We start from the raw sequence: 18,035 nt of genomic DNA, 5'->3' as shown, positions 1-18,035 counted from the left end.
AACACACTGAAAGATGAAAAATGATGACTCGTGCGTGTGGCTTTTCTTTTTAATGACACAAGGCTCATCTCTTGGCGGAGTTTGCTATCTTCTTCAAACTTTGCAGCCAATCTCACCCACGGATTGAAGAAGATAACTTGTAAACAAGAGGAGAAAACTTAAGTAAAGCATGTATTTTTCTCTTCGGTTAAAATTTTAAAAAAGTAAATGCTGGAAATGGAAATTATGACGAGAAATATGCAAGAAAATAAGCCATGATTTATCTGGCACAGCACGTTGTTTTTACATAAAATTGGGATTTTGTTGATAAGCATTTTTATTGAAGCCAAAAAGACTTCTCCTTCAGTAATTTTTTTAATCCTAACATCTGGATAGAAATTAATTGTTCCATTTACAAAGTAAATGAATCTGGGAAGAATAATGTTTACCAATAAAATGTGCCTTAAAAATTAAAGATCTGGAACATCAGAATTTTTCTTCCTGTAAACCACAAAAAAGAATTTTTCGTATGGAAGAAAACCGTGAGATTTATGGCGCTCCGGAGCGTTTGTGAGCAAATCTCCCGGGGAAGCCCATGGTGGCATCTCTAGACTCAGGTGAGGGTAATGTGTCTGCAGAGTGAGCCTCAGCATTGCCAAAGTCAGGACACCGTCATCGCAGCACAGAGGGGTCACTGACGCACAACGGGGCTCGCGCTGTGCCCGCAGCAGCTTTCTTCAAAATTACCCAGACATTAGAGCAATGCTCGCCCCTCAACGTGGGCTCCAAGAACATGGGAAGTCGGCCTGCCTGCCACAAAGCCGCCATGTCCTTCCATCTGGGTGTGAATAAAGCACCCGCAAATACCTCCTTAGTTGAAAATGAAAAAAAATTATACAAAAAAAGTCATTCGAGTACATTTCTGTATTTAATTGTTAGATGCAACATTCGCCTTGGTTTATATAAATGGTGAGATTTCCCGACGCAAAGTTTTCATCGTGATTTTCTGGGGGCCTGTCACGAAGATGGAGATTACGTGACACCGCGTCTGAGCCCCGTCAGCTGCCGCCACGCCTGTCTTCCGGCAAACTGACCTGCCTCTCGTCTCTGTCTCTCTCCTTCAGCTCGAAGGCCCTCACCGGTCGCCCTTTGTCTGGGGAAGGACGGATGAGGCCCCGGGGGGCAGACTCTCTCATTTCCCTTCCATTTACCTCGTAATCGTGTCTATGAATAATCTCCCACACTGGAAAAGAGGCTGCTTATGACTTGTTCAGAATCTCAGTCTGCCAATTTCTCCATCCACATTTCATCCAAGGGGTCTAATCGCTCCCAACCCTCCGGAACCTGTGGGATCCTCACTGTTCTGCACCCCAGGCTCCATCTCTGCCCCGAGGGTTCGGGGCCGTGGTTGAGTTCCCCTGTGGGCACCCCCAGCCCGGGACGGAGCCACGATCCATTTACGAGCCAAGGCTGTGCCATGCCTTGCTGATTTATTTTCCTCTTTCAATAACATCATAGCATGTGAGAAAACACCTCACTCGCCCTCATTTTTAAAGATATAATGAAATCTCATTTTTAATTACCTGAACAAAAAGGTTTCAACTCCATCAGATCGCCTCTCAGGGCCTGCAGAGGTATTAACAGGCTCCAGAACCAATTACCTGCATTTCCTTTTTACTTATTGCAAATGTGACCTTTTGTGAGAATTTGATTGTGAGCCTCCCGCTGTGAGAGGGTAACCACGGGCGGGGGCAGCGTCTGAGGCCCGTCTCCCCTCACGTCCGCACTGCTGTTAATTTTAATCCCCTCTGATGGCTGCAGGACAAGCAGGTGTCTGAGACCCAGTGCAGAGCGGGCGGCGGAGGTGCCGGCTCAGGAATGAGAGGAACCGGGCTGTGTGGTCCTTCCAGACACAAACCCAAGCCCACGACTTGAAGGGAGGAGCACCTGCTCTGATCTTCAGCAGGAAAAGAAAACGCCGTTCTGCGTGTGGTTTCAGAATCACCTCTGCCACCGCGGAAACATAGATGGGCTGGGGCGGCAGGCGCGAGGCTGAGGGCCTCAACTGGGTTTCAAGCCAGAACTCCAGGATGCCAGGTGGAACGCGAGGGCGGGTGTCCCAGCAGGGCCCTTTAAAAGGTGCAGAGAAGGGTATTTCAGCACACTGACCCCACATCTGACATGGCACAGGTGGCAGAGGTAGGCGCAAGAAGCCCCGAATGCCCGGAGTGGTGGGAGCCCTGCCAGCTCTGCAGAGGCCCAGGGAGGCAGGCGCAGCTCCCAGCAGTGACTTGGAGAAAGGCGAACTTGACGGGGGATGACGCCACTGCCTGGCCCGGGGCAGAGAAGAGGGAGCAGCCAGGAGGTGGAGGGCCCCACATCCCCGCCTGACACAGGGCTACAGGAAAGGGCCCCAGGGCCTGCTGGTGGGTCCCTGCCGCCTCCCTGGTTCTAGGTGGGCTCTGCAGCAGGGGGCCTCGGTGGAGACAGGAAGCCACCCAGAGGGAGAGACAGGGCGCACGAGCCTGGATTAGCGAGCGGGCACAGCCCCAATGACATGCCACAGCAGGGGATTCTCTCACCAACCCACAGGCTGCAAGTCTAAGGTCAGGGTGTGGCTGGGCTGGATCCTCCCAGGGCCTCGCTCCTGGCCATGTAGACTCCCTGTGTCCTTGTGGGGTCGGCCTCTGTGCCTGTCTGTGTCCTCACCTCCTGCTAGAAGGACACCCGTCCTAGTGGACCAGGGCCCACCCTAACAACCCCTTTAGAGGGCCTGTCTCCAAACACAGTCAGGTTCTCCAGCACTGGACCTGAACATGTGCATGTGGGGGGCGTCATTCTCTCCACGACAGAGTCAGATATGGAACCCAGGCTGTGCTGGCCACTGACCCCGAGTCCATCCCACAGCTCTGAGAAGGCAAGGCCCCATCGGGTGGGCCACAAAATTCAGAGTATGCACGCAACTTAAGAGGTCAGGGCCCTCTTTAGGATAAAGCTATGAGGATCGGTGATGAACTCTCTAATTCTCAACTCCAGCCTTGTCTACCACATTGGGCAGTTTTTCAGGTTAATCAGCATAGCCCTTGAGCAGGGAAATGAGGATGTGCCGTGGGCCTTTGAGTTGCTTTCACACATCAGACAGCCCCGAGAGCCCAGACTCCAGGAATGTCACCTTTGGAGGGGCTCAACTGAGGCTGAGTTCAAAGCCCCACCTGTGCCCCTTCATATTACTAAGGTAGTCTCCGCCGTCACAGCGGGCTGCTGCAGACCCTTCATATTAGTAAGGAGGTCCCCGCCATCGCAGTGGGGCTGCTGCAGAGGCAGGCGCCATCACGGGACTAGTCCACGATGCTGTCACTTTTACCTATAGCTCCAATTTTTGACTCGTATGCAAATGAGACAGTGTAGCTGTCCTGGCCGTGGGAGTGTCCCATACATTCCTTCTCAGAGCTGGGCCTTGGCGCCAAGCTCTGCTGTCAGGGACTCACGCCCACCCCCTGTGGGCTCTGTGGCTGAAGGAGGCAGAGGCAACACCCAGTCTCTGCAGCACGCGGTGCTCAGCGGAGATCAGAAAGCACCGTCTTTGTCCACACCCGCGCCGGGCAGGCCCCTGCAGCTGGTCTGGACGTGGGTCACATGTACCCAGAAGGGGCCACCGGGACGTGTTCCTGGCCTGGAGCACACAGTGTCCCGTGTGGGGACAGTTTATCGCTGCTCCTGGCAGTGCTCACACCGCGGCACGTGCAGGTTGCGTTTTGCCTTCAGTTGAGCCCTGGGCGTGCCCGGGTGGTTTCTGAGGTTTCTTGGGGGTCTGGGCTCTCATGTAAACAAACAGCTCGAGGTTCTAGCCCGGAAGTGTGAACCCAAGTCAGGTGGGATGCAGGCTACTTACTCGAAACAAACAAGCTACTCTGTTTTGTTCTTATAGGGATTTACTTTAAGCGTTTTTTGTTTTTGTTTTTGTTTTTTTTTTTTTTGAGACGGAGTCTCGCTCTGTCGCCCAGGCTGGATTGCGGTGGCCGGATCTCAGCTCACTGCAAGCTCCGCCTCCTGGGTCCACGCCATTCTCCTGCCTCAGCCTCCCGAGCAGCTGGGACCACAGGCGCCCGCCACCTCGCCCGGCTAGTTTTTTGCACTTTTTTAGTAGAGACGGGGTTTCACCGTGTTAGCCAGGATGGTCTCGATCTCCTGACCTCGTGATCCGCCCGTCTCGGCCTCCCAAAGTGCTGGGATCACAGGCTTGAGCCACCGCGCCCGGCCTACTTTAAGCGTTTCTAAACATAGCTCTCTGAAGATTGCGGTTTTTTAGAGAAATAACTAATTTTATGATTCAGACACTACAGTTGGTTACAAACTCACCCGTGTAGCGGAAGCAGATGCCTGTAATAGGCTCTCAGAGCAGCAGGTGCCTTTTAAGTGAGAAGGAAGGAGAACAGCAAGGAAGTTTCCCTTTGGATGCTTCCTCCCGGAATCCCCGCGGCTGGTGATGAGCACACAAAGGCGCCATCCTTCCCTGCCGCAGAGCTGATGATGGCTCTAGGGTGAGGAGCGACTCGACCTCCCTCCTAACCTGACTTCTAGAAGCAGCAGCCCTCTTGGTGCCCCTGAAACAGCAGGAGTGGAAGCACAGCCCACTCCAGAGGGAGACGGCACTCTCTTGGGAAGGGGGCAGCCCCAGCACCCCTGCAGGCCTCAGGGACAGATTGTCAAGTCCCCCGGCCAGAGATGAGACACTGACACCCAGAGCCGCCAATGAATTCCAGGAAGCTGGAAGGACGGGGTTTTCTCCACAGAGGCCGGAGGCAGGGAAGGTTCAGCCCAGCAAGGAGCTGGCAGGAGGAGGAGCCAGGGGAAGGGGGCTGGGGACAGGGAGGGGCGCAGAGAGGATGGAGAGGGCGTCCCCTCCAAAGCCCTTTCCAGAGCCACCTGCTTCTGCCGCTTCAGCACAGCCAGCCCCAGAGTGCCCACCATCCACAGCACCAGGCCCCCTCTGGGGACGTCCTTCCATCTCTGCTCCAGCAGCACCGGAGAAGATGCCTTTCTGGAACGTTCGCCTGGGACTGGAGGGACTTTCACTCACACTAAGTGACATCTTTTCCTGTTAAAAAACACACAGGGAGCGGAAAGTACCGGCGCGAGCACACACGGTTCTGGAAGCGACCCATCGTGGGCGGGGCACCTCCAGGGCGCTCCACGGCCATTCTCACGGCAGAACAAGCTCCGTTCATTAATGAGGGTGCAATAACTCACTTGGGGTATGCAAATGTGTTTGCAGAAGAAAAAGGCATTCTCAGTAGTATATAATAAAATTAAATTAACAGAAGCATCAGCAAAATCAGTGACACTAATCAAGTGCCTCCCGTTCCCACACTCAGGGGAGAGGCCAGGAAACACTGAAACACACCAGCCTGCAAGCAGCACCACGACCAACGGCCCCTAAGAACTCTCAGTAAAATAACGAGCCGCCCAGGAAAATGAAGGCGAGAAATGAGAACTGCTGGGCTCCACCATGACTGTGTTGGACATTTGTTTCCAAAGTACAGGTCCCATGAAGGGATGACAAGAGAGGGAGCAGGGCGGCCCTGGGGGGTGTCAGGCAAGGCTGTCACCCAGCACAGGGAAAGGGCAACCTTCCTGGGAGCCCGGATTCCAAGAAAACGACGCACTGTGCTTTAAATGGACAGCGTGTCTGGCTTTCATTCTGATGCGTCCACCCAGAGCTTCCATCAGCGCCCTGAAGTCAGAGCCACACACATTAGAAAGAGGCCACAGAGATGGAGAAGGAAGCAGAGGTAGCTACAGAGAGTGGGAGGGAAGGAGAGGGCTGCAGCCTGCCTCGGCAGGCACTGGGGAGGAGGGGGAGGAAGAGCAGGACGAGAGAGGAAAAGCGGAGGAGGGGGAAGTGAGAAGAGGGGTGGGGAGGGGAGGGCCAAGGGCATTAGGACCACTTCCGTTGCCTGTAGAGGTTTCTTCTGGTGAATCCCCACCTTCAGTTGAACTTGCTTTTCTCTGTGAAGCTCCATGCAGGTATTATAGGAATGCAAATAGTGGCCTAGGAACAAAGCATTCGGATATCAAGAGTGACTCAGAACCACGTGCCAGACGGTGAAATCACGGCTCTCGTGTTTTGGGGGAAATGAACTGTGACCTTTATTTTGAACATTTACATGAAATAAATGAATGCATTGCTAATTGTTAACCAGATAAGAAGAACATGAGTGAGACTGTATAAAGACTCAGTGGGATGCATTTGACTGAAGATGATGGTCAATATGAGACTTACCAAACACAGCCCTTCCCTGGTTTAAATGGACAGTGTGTGGAAGTTTCCTCGTTTTATCTGTCAAAAACATGGACGCTATCAACATGCTTCATGTGTTGATTTTTAGAGAACTCCATTTAATAAAAAGGCATTTCCCACGAAATACAGAGAAATCCCCTTATAACCCTGAGTTCAGAGGACAATCAACATCTTCAAGGAAATTACGTGACACCAAGGCGTTACCGTACATTTTTAGAAGGTATTTATTTTCCTACTTAACACACACTTGAATTTTGCTCACCCTGGCCAAGTGTTCTCACAAGTGCTTTGCAGATTTTAAACATGTATGTAATTGGGGAAGAAAACTGTTCCTAAGTGAACAAAATCAAATCTCCTTAAGAGAACAAACACATCTCCAAAGCTGCAGTTCTTAAGCGTTTTGGTCTCAGCACCCCTTACAGTCGTAAACATTACTGAGGACCCTAAAGATCTTTTGTTTATGTGAGTAATGTGCATTGATATTTACCTTGTTAGAATTAAAACCGATCATTTAAACTATTTATTCCCAGGCACGGTGGCTCATGCCTGTAATCTCAGCACTCTGGGAGGCCAAGGCGGGTGGATCACGAGGTCAGGAGTTCGAGACCAGCCTGACCAACATGGTGAAACCCCGTCTCTACTAAAAATGCAAAAATTAGGCTGGCATGGTGGCAGACGCCTGTAGTCCCAGCTACTTGAGAGGCTGGGGCAGGAGAATCACTTGAACCCGGGAGGCGGAGGTTGCAGTGAGCCAAGATGGGGCCACTGTACTCCAGCCTGGGTGACAGAGATAGACTCCTTCTCAAAAAAAAAAAAAATTATTAATTCATTTTAAAATAAAAAAACTATTACATGTTAAATAGCAAATTAAAACAAATTATTCAAATGAATGAAAAGAACGGCAGTGTTTTACATGGTGCAGTCTCTGCAGCGCCTGGCTCCATAGAAAACAGCTACATTCCCACGGACGCGTCTGCATCCAGTCTGCTGTGATGTGTTGTTTTGGTTGGAGTAGGGAAAGAAAATCCAGCCTCACACAGATATCTAGTTGGAAAAGAAAGATCTATTTTATAGTATTTTCTGAGAATTTGGATTCTTCTTTGATATTACACTAAAACTCAACAAATTACAGTTTCCTAAAGCTTGGTACCAAAAATAATATTTGAAACATATCAGTGAGCTTCATATTCCATTGCGTTAAACTCCACTGGTCTATAGTGCACTTTGTTTATTTTTTTGAGATGGAGTTTCACTCTTGTTGCCCAGGCTGCAGTGCAGTGGTGCGATCTCAGCTCACTGCAACCTCCACCTCCCGGATTTAAGTGATTCTCCTGCCTCAGCTCCCCAGTAGCTGGGATTACAGGCGCGCGTGCCACCACACCCAGCTAATTTTTGTATTTTTAGTAGAGATGGGGTTTCACCATGTTGGCCAGGCCAGTCTCAAACTCCTGACCTCAGGTGATCCGCCCACCTTGGCCTCCCAAAGTGTAAGAATTACAAGCATGAGCCACTGTGCCCAGCCTCACAGTGCACTTTGACTCTTTTAACGACGCATAATTTTGTAACAGCTTGCACGGGTCGTTAGCAGATACTGGGTCAGGTAGCTAAGCAGATCTCCAAGTCAGCACATTCCCCTTCACAAGGTAAGTCGGGTTCATCCTCATCTTCACCAAGGCCTCAGGAGTCTGTACATGTTGGGAAGCCGCCAAACTCAGTGGGGGACACTCGTTCCCCAAATTCTAGCATTTGTTTGAATGCTCAGATGTTCCGACCACAAGCAGAGCTGACTCATCTCCCCGAAGTAGTGGGCTCACTTCATCTGGCTTCAGAAAACATCGGGCGACAGCCATGTACAAATAGCCACAGTGGCGTCCTTTCTTTGCAAGGGAAAATGGTACTCCTGGAAGCAGGCAGCAGGGGAAGCCCACAGCCCAGGGCACGACCTCAGGACAACCTCGGAGCCAGCACAGGACTAACCTGCTCCCACCTCCGCATTCCGAGGCGGTGGCCAGACCTCAGGCCACCAGGATTCCATCTGCGGATGAACACCAAGCCCAACCTGCCTGAGCAGAATGAGAGAACGAGAACCCACAACTGGGCTCTCAGCTGCATCCAGCGGCGCAGTGAAACCGGGCTCTCCCGCCCCTCTCCTGCACACGGCTCCGCCTCTCCGTCCTGCACACGGCTCCGCCTCTCCCTCCTGCACACGGCTCCGCCTCTCCCTCCTGCACACGGCTCCGCCTCTCCCCCCTGCACACGGCTCCGCCTCTCCGTCCTGCACACGGCTCCGCCTCTCCCTCCTGCACACGGCTCTGCCTCTCCGTCCTGCACACGGCTCCGCCTCTCCCTCCTGCACACGGCTCCGCCTCTCCCTCCTGCACACCGCCTGCTCCGGCTCCCACTGCGGCTGCGCCCCTCCATGCAGACAGGAAATGCCCGCGGAGAGCCCCAGGACACGCAGGATCGGGCCTCGGCAGATTTCGTGTCCCCTGAGGGCTCCGAGTTCACGGACAGCCCCTTCTCGCTGTGTCCTCACAGCTCTCTGGAGTCCCTTTTATAAGGGCATGAACCCCATTCCTGAGGGACCCTCCTCCTCATACCACCTCATACCTGCCTTCTCCTAACCCCATCGAGGGTTTCAACGATCAGATCCGGGTGGACGCAGCCATGCAGACCACAGCATTCCCGGCTGTTAGACAACATTGCTGAGCTGACCTGGCGAGACCATACAAACATCCGGGGAGGGGGCCTCACAGGCCACAGGGCCAGGAGCATGTTTCCAGAAGCGGAGCCACAGTGTGCTACCAGCTGGTTCATCTACGCACAAAGTCAAGCTGGGAAACAGCTCCACGCGAGGACCGTGATGGGGCAGGGGATGCCAGGCGTGGCCCCCGTGCCTTCAAAGTCCTCTCCACAGTGGTGAACAGCCGGCTCTTCCACCAGAGCCTCTAAATTATGAAAGTGCCAGAAATCCCCAAAAAGAAAGGTTAAAAAAAATATAATTATTATAACACATGAGTTTAGGTAGATAAAAAATAGTCCAGAAGTTGAAGCTGGATCAGTTTTCAATCCGGGATCTGCCTGGTTTGTATCTTTATTTCTTACTGTGTACCTCCTGACAAGACCAGCCCGAAAGCAGATCACCTACATGGAGATGAAGCTGTTCTTAGAGTTCTTATGACTCATTCATGTTATTAGACTCCGTACATTTACAATTCTTTAAATAAATCAACTGAAATTTAATTGAGTTAGACATTATCATTTTAAATTTTAAATAACTGCACAAAAATGAAATTTAAAATCTCCCTGTGTCTAATAAATTAGTACTGTAATGGTGATATTAGCCTGAGGAACAGCGCAGTTTAGCGTGAGTGGAGAGGACTGACGGGAGGGTCCCGAGGCTGGGCTGCGGGAGAGCAGTCACTTCCACGGGGACTGGGCCTCCCCATCTGGAAGCAGGCACGCTAAAGCTTGTGCGGCTCCGTCTTGGGAGAAAGACTGAACAGTCACGCATGCTGCACTGGGAGCACCCCCGCATACCTCCTCCCTACCCAGATCATCACCCTTGAGGTGGGGCCTCCAGCCGGGCAAGGTCTTTTCTAGGCCAGGCCAAGCCAAGCCACTCCCCAGGTCAGGGGGCACTTTGGACACTGGCCCGTGGTGGAGACAGCCCTGGAGCCGCGAGGCTGATGCGGCGAGGCCGTCGCTGGGGCCAGGTTTGCTGAAGTGGGCAGTGGTTCTAAGGCCCCACCCCTCTCCTGAACGCTGCTGCCGGCACAACCAGAAACACACCTGTGACCAAGGGTGGTGCAGGACAGCCAAGGGTCCCTCCCTGAAAATAACTGTCATTCTGAAGCAATGCTGTCCCTGCCTGCTGGCTTAGCACGCCGTGCTTGCATGTGACAGGATGAGAATTCTGGATGGACGCTCCTCCCTGGCCACAGAAGCAGGCACAGGAGGAAACTTGCTTCCTGACTTCCTTGTGCTGACCTCTGAAACCCAAGGCTGGGAACCACCAGTGTCTGGGTCTGGACACGAAATGGAGAACGATGGTTGACTACTGACCAATTAATTCACTCTGGAACGACATCTCCCGCTCAGCTCATCCGGCATAGATAACTGATTTCTTGGAATAAATCATAACTAGGCGGAATATGGATTCACTTTGCTAAAAGAACTTGAAAAAAAAAAAAAAGATGCTTCAATATAATCAACTGGGTCAGTTCAGTTCTCCTGATACTGTATTTTTAAATTGTGGTGACCATTGAAAGCACGAGAAGATACATCCACGCGCTGCTTTCCAAGGAGACCAGCACGGACGCTGCCCCCACAGTTTTCATTTGCTTCTTGGAGAGCAAGGTCACTTCACTTTCTGTTTCTAAATTGTCACTGGCTTTTGTAGAAAAGACAACTGGGGATCTGAGAACAGGAACGCTTGCTCTGGGCTACACCTGCTTGCTGAGAACTTACCAGGAGTGACCGAACTCACAGCGGGCAGTGCCGGTGCCTCAGTGTGGCTTCCCTGCAAGAAGAACCGGGCAGAGGCAGGCACCCCCAGGACGTCCTGAGCACCCAGGAACAGAGGAGAGTGCAGAGGACACCCTATTGCCCTGGCCACTGCCCAGGTGGCCCCTGGAGGACCCTTACAAAATGCACTGCGGAACCAGTGCTGGGACAGAGGAAAATGCTGGGATGGACAGTCACCCACACTTCCCGGCCGCACACGGGCAGGTGGTACGGGAGCAGGTGCTGCAGGTTCCCATGGGCGTCTTGGGCCCTGACCTTGCAAAGCTGAGAGCCATGAGCCGGAGCGCCCAGCACTGGCAGGGGAGAGGGGGACACACTGCCTGGGGACAAACGGGAAAGCCCAGGGGCAGCAGTCCCAAGCGGTAGCCCGAGACACAGCTACGGCCACTGGAGTCCACCGCTGCCCTGGTTGGCTTCCTTTTGCCTGGCACTAGCCCTGCTCTGCCCAGAGCCCCTCCCAGGTCACGGCACCACAGAGAGCTAGCAGAGGAGGCTCGGCACGGCCTCCCAGTCCATGCGGTTGCAGGTTACCATGTGGTGTGAAGAGCATGCCTCATCTTCCACGGCCACTCTGTCGTAGAAACCGCCTGCCAGGTGGGGGAACCAGCTTCACCCGTGAGAGCTGGGTTGCTGGGCCTCAGCCACCGTTGGTCCCCAGGTACCCATGATCATCACTGTGGCAGCACAGACACGTGCTGGGCGCCAGGCACCTCCTCATCTGGCAGTGCCGGGGTCCTCACAGGACCCTCTGTCACTGCCCCCGCCTCCCCAACTACCCAAGCAGCTCTCTTCGTTGCCTGCTGCCCACCAGCACAAGGGCTCCAAAGTGGCCAGGTGGCCCTCACACCTGCGGCTCCACGGCTACCTCACTGCAGCACGGGGCGGAAGCAAGACTGGGGGCCCAGCAGCTGAGGCTGCAGAAATGAGAAGTACAAACTCCAAGTGTGTCCCGAGAGGGGCAATAAGAAGGGCAGGTCCTGCTTCTCTCCCCACCGTCAGGCCCTTGAATCCAACGTTTGGTGACTCAGTCCACTGTTTGGGGCAGAGACACCTCAGCTGAGCCCTTGTCATCCCGCCTGCCTCTGGGAGGGGACAGCCCAGGCCCACGCTTCCACACAGTGTGCCCGTTACTGCGAAATGGGGCCCTGGGCTGCAGCAAAGCTGTGTGGTCCCTGGAGAAAGGTGAGGTTTCTGCAGGTCTGGGGATGCTGTAAGTGCACTGGGACCCGTGGCGTGGCTCCGCTGGATCAGGCTGGGAAGCGAGCCCCCGTCAGGACGTGCACAGCTTGCTCCGCTGCCTCAGTGACCCCTGGGCACAGGGGCCACAGTGCAGGCCAGAGGGCCAGAGCCCACACCTGAACAATACCTCCCTGTTGGTCCCAAGTGTCCCTCAGCAGCTGATACACACGCCTCGCACCTGCCCGCACAGGACACCCTCTCAGACCTTCTCCCGGGTCAGCCGCTCCTGCCTCCACCAGGCCCCTGACCTGCCAGCCACCTTTCATCATTCCCAAGAAGTCCAGGCACAGCAAAGTCTAAGTCTATACTTCCTTCCTTTGAAAGAGAATGGCCGGCCCGGGAGCAATGGCCCACGCCTGTAATCCCAACACTTTGGGAGGTCGAGGCAGGCAGACCACTCACTTGAGGTCAAGAGTTTTGAGACCAGCCTGACCAACATGGCAAAACCCCATCTCTACTAAAAATACAAAAATTAGCCGGGCGTGGTGGTGCACACCTGTAATCCCAGCTACTCAGGAGGCTGAGGCACGAGAATCACTTGAACCCAGTGGGTGGAGGCTGCCGTGAGCTGAGATCACACCACTGCACTCCAGCCTAGGTGACAGAGCAAGACTTTGTCTCAATAAAACAAAAACTAAAAAAGTGAATGGCCAGGTCTTCTGCTCACAGAACGTGGAGGATATGAGCCTTCCCCATGCCTCTTGCTAAGTGCAACCCCGGACCCGGCACACAAAACAAGCACAAGACAGACACTCTGAGAGGAGGGAAGGAGGCAGCCCAGCTGGGCTTGGAACCTGAGGAGTGGCATTCCGGAGAGCCCTGGGCTCTTTCCTCATAGATCCCTGACAGATGAAGAAGCCAGCAACACAGCAACACCAATGGATGCAAACCGCACCCCCGACCCCCCAAAAAAGTCCCTGCAAAAGCCTGCTGTCTCTAGCTGGAGACCCAGGAAATGAGCAGTATAACAGGATGAGAAATGTCCGGATGGGAACTGCTCCAGACAGCCAGTCACCAGGGGCCACACTGCACCCCACTCGCGCCAGCAAGGGAGCCTGGACTCCACCTCCGCCGAGCTGCAGTGACGCACCTCAAACCCTACCAAGGTGGTATCGGGAAGCAGCTGGGCAGGAAGCCGTATATGCCCACGTATAAGGTAAGTCCCAGAGGTGCCCACACACAGAGACACTCAGAACACCACAGGTATGAATCCTTCCGTGTGTGTGTGTAATCAAAACATCACAGAGTACCCCACGAATATTTACAATTATTTTTTGTCCATTAAAGTAATTAAAAGAAACACTAAGCACAGAACAAAAAAACAAAAAGGTAGATGTAAGCCCTAACATATCAATAATTGCATTCAATGTAAACAGTACAAAGATATCAATAGAAAAGGGCCGACACAGAGGCTCATGCCTGTAATCCCAGCACTTTGGGAGGCCGAGGCGGACGGATCACAAGATCAGGAGTTCGAGACCAGCCTGACCAACATGAAACTCCATCTCTACTGAAAATACAAAAAATTCAGCTGGGCGTGGTGGCACGTGCCTGTAATCCCAGCTACTCAGGAGGCTGAGGCAGAATTGCTTTAACCCGGGAGGCAGAGGTTGCAGTGAGCCGAGATGGCACCACTGCACTCTAGCCTGGGCAACAAGAGTGAGACTCCATCTCAAAAAAAAAAAAAAAAAATAGAAAAAGTAGATTAGAAAAACTATGTGCTGTGTACAAGAAACTCACTTCAAATACGAGGATATATGCAGGCTGAGAGGAAAAAGGTGGAAAATAGCACATCAGGCAAGCATGGTTACAAGGAAAGTGGGAGCTACTATCCTTGAATCAGATAGTGAAGGCTTCAGAGCGAAGAACACGACCAGGGACGGAAGGGGAGGCCACAGTGGTGTTTCGGGTCCCCTGGCATCAGTGCCAGCTCAGATCTAACATTCAGCAGTCAAAGAGTCTAATTATTCTCCTTTCCAGGTCACCATTACTCTGGAAAACTGTTAAAAGTACCTTAAACATCACGCCTGTAATCCCAGCACTTTGGGAGGCTGAGGCAGGTGGATCACAAGGTCAGGAGATCGAGACCATCCTGGCTAACACGGTGAAACCCCGTCTCTACCGAAAATACAAAAAATGAGCCGGGTGTGGTGGCAGGCGCTTGTAGTCCCAGCTACTCGGGAGGCTGAGGCAGGAGAATGGCGGGAACCCGGGAGGCGGAGCTTGCAGTGAGCCAAGATGGCGCCACTCACTCCAGCCTAGGCGACAGAGCGAGACTCTGTCTCAAAAAAAAAAAAAACAGTACCTTAAACAGGTTGGTGGCTCCAGACTTCCAGTCCCCCTTCCTCAGCAGGCTCTAAGTCTGTGAATGTCTGATACCTGCAAACTGGGGGTCTTGTTTGCATTCTAGTGAGAAGGGTTAAGACATGCACCCTGGTCTCCCACACAGGGATAAGTACGGCCTGCCAAAATTCACGTCTGCTCAGAACCTCAGAATGTGATGTTGTTTGGAAATCAGGTCTTTGTAGATTTAGTTAAGACGAGGTCATACTGGGTTAGGGAGTGCCCTAAATCCAATGACTGGTGTCTATTATAAAGCCATATGAAGACAGACACACACAGGAAGGCCACATAAAGATGAGCACAGAGAATAAAGCAATGGAGACACAAAGCAAAGAATGCCAAGGAAGGCCAAGGATGACTGAGAAAGGACAAGGAAGGCCAACAAAGGCCAAGGACACCAAGGACGGCCAATGAAGGCTGAGGAACGCCAAGGAGGGCCAAAGAATGGCCAAGGAAGGTCAAGGACAGCCAAAGAACTCCAAGGACAGCCGAGGATAGCCAAGGACAGCCCAGAAATGCCAAGGACAGTCAAGGAACACCAAGAAAAGCAAAGGACAGCCAAGGAAGGCCAAGAATGTCAAGGACAGCCAAAGATGACCAAAGATGGCCAAAGATGGCCAAGGGCAGCCAAGGATGATGAAGGATGGCCAAGGAAATAAAAGGAAGGCAAAATAAGACCAAAGAACACCAAAGAAGGCCAAGGACGGCCAAGGAACACCAAGAAAAGCAAAGAATGGCCAAAGAAAGCCAAGGAATGTCGAGGACAGCCAAGGATGACGAAGGACACCAGCATCCACCAGAAGCTGGAAGAGAGGCTGGAATGACCTTTCCCCGGAGCCTTCAGTGGGAGCAGGGCACTGTCAACACCTTGGTCTCAGATTTTAGGCATCTGTGAGAGTGGATTTGCTGTTTGAAGCCACCCAGTTTGGGCTAGTTTGTTAGGCAGCCCTAGGAGATCAGCACACACCTTCCAAATTCGTTGTATGCCTAGACTACCAGATGTGTAATACCCACACCTCAGCCTTACTATAGGACTGGAAAAATGTATCTGGTTTTCCATAAAATTAGGTGATTGGTATGCACATACAAAGCAAGTAAAAAATCAAAACAATAGGCACTCCTCCCCCCACGTCTCTAGGACTAGTGGCGACCGCCCCCCACCCTCAGGGCCAGGTAGATGAAGAAGCAGGGAGGGCTCAGGGAGCTTCATGTCCCACTGCAGGGTACCTGCCAGGCCAATCATGGGAGTCTGTCCTGAGCTGAAACCCAGAGACTTCCTCAGAATGAATGGGCCACCTGTGGCTAAACTCCACCTGCAGGATTGAGAACAGAGTTATGAGCCCCCAGACTTCAAGTATTTCCCCATGAAGTCCCCTTCAGAGCAACAGCACCAGGGGTCTGTGCGGGAGCTGAGGAGTCTAGCCAAACATTTACAGCCCCAAAGGGATGGAGGATGAGCAGCTGCGGTGAGGGCTCTCCCTCAGGGCCCGAGTCTCACTGCAGCTTACTGGTCACTGCGGTCCCAGCAGGAAGGAGAAAGCAAGAGCTGGAATGTGGTTTCCATGGGAAACTTGTTTTAACTTCCTAACACTAACTCAGTTGGCAGTATTTATAGGAGGACTGTCTGGGACAAGATCCCGCTATATCTAAGTGAGCCATGCAGAGGGAATGTGTGGTGGTGAAACTGGCATGTGTAGGTAAAGGCAGGCTGAGTGGGGAAGAGAGAGGACCCTCAAGCTGGCACAGAAGCAGCCGCCTCCCCTGGCGCAGCCAGCGCCCTATTTCCTGGGCGAACAATAAGCACCATCGTTGAAACACCGGAGCTTGCCCGCTGTCTACCTCCAGGACCCAGGGCCAGTACAGGCGCTCTGCAGGAGGAGGCTGGGCTGCTGACTCAGCTGTTTCTCAGGGTGCTGCAGAAATCCAATCAGGGTAATTGGCTCTGAGAGTGGGCGGCTGCCCTGTGCATCCACCTTAGAGACTGCAGCCGGGACATACCATTTCTGTGAACAGATCTAAGGACACAGATTCGAATGAAAAATTTTGGATGCTGTAATGTGAACATAGCTGCTCTAGGTTTTGTAAATAACAGAAGCTGCAACTGGTCGGCTTCATGAGTAATATTAGATCTTTTCTTCTCTGAAATCCTCAATCCATTACATTGATAAGAATATTATTTCCCTATGTAAAATTCTGTATGGAAAACATATTTATTGTGACACATTTATTATAATAATCTCAAAAAGTACAGAAAGGGTAGTAAAAATCACCCAAATCTCATTCCCAGAATCACAGTCGATGTCTGACAGTCAATGTTTTGGTGAACCTCTTTATGCATGAATGCTCAAACAAGTCACAGCTACAGCAGCAACCACTGGGCATTCTATAGAACTATTCTGTTACTTGCTTTCTTAATGCAACTATATGTAACATACTTATTTCATGTCAATAAACATTGGTCCATATCATGATTTCCAATGGATTCATACTATCTCATTGAATTAAGCACAAGAAAAAGAAACCTATTTAATCAGGCCTGTATTTCTGTATCATTTGTCTACCATAAGCGGTCCTTTTATGACACCTTTGTGCATAATTTTCACACTTGACAACCAACTCCTTAGGATAAATTTCCAATAAGATACTAAGATGCTCCCTCCACTCCTGGATGCACAACTGACCCCCATGGGGCCCAGGCACCCAGAGCCGCTCCTTACACTGCTTTCCCCATGAGGCCTGACGTCAGCTCATCGCAGAAATGCAACACCTGCCTTTTATACACACGACCACTGGCCTTGTGTTTCCTCTTGAACTATCTTTATGCCCTTTCCCATTTCCCTTAAAGGCAGCTGTCTTTTTAATGCTGATTAATATAGGTTATGAGCTATATTTTGGTATATTAGAAATTTTTTTATTTTAGTTGTCAACAATTTCTCCAGTTTGTATGTGGCTTTTCTGTTTTGAAGAAAAAATAACTTCTAAAGTATTAGGGGGGAAAAAGAATGATAAAATAATTCTGTCAAACAAAGGAGACACAGGAGCATGGAAGAGCTGGGACAGATGGCGGCTTGAAACTGAAGCAGGTCAGCAATTATACTAGACAGAAATGGACTAAAATCTCAAGGTAAGAGACAAATAATTTTAAACTGGGTACCACATATTCAGCTGTATTTTCATAGGAGATGCAACAGAAACAAAGTCTACATTAAGATACAGGTGAAAAGACTCAACAAACATAGCAAGCAAAGGTAACCAGACCAAGCCAGCAGAGCCCAGTTAAATGGTGGCCAAACAGACTTGAAAGCAAGTTGTTAAAAAGATTCAATTCAGTGAAAAGATAAAGCCATTTTAAGATGAAAGACACTATCAGCAAAGCCTCAAAGGTAGTTCTTTAAAGAGACACAAAGAAGAGAGCAAGAACTCTGGGAGGGGCCCTGGGAGCCCGCAGTGGGAGATCTGGACAAGGGTCAGCCCGCACTGAAACCCGACGAACTCACATTCTGAGCAGGCTCAAGATGTTTCTAGAAACGCACGTGATGGACCATGGAGCAAGTCTCCACAGACTGCCCACAAATGAACTCATCTGAGGATGTTCTCAGACCACAACACAAATCAGCATAAAAGTGTAAACCCCAGACACTTTGTT

The sequence above is a fragment of the Macaca fascicularis genome, chromosome 6 (genome assembly GCF_037993035.2).
Source record: "Macaca fascicularis isolate 582-1 chromosome 6, T2T-MFA8v1.1".
NCBI classification, from domain to species: domain Eukaryota; kingdom Metazoa; phylum Chordata; class Mammalia; order Primates; family Cercopithecidae; genus Macaca; species Macaca fascicularis.
This window is presented reverse-complemented; position numbering follows the sequence as displayed.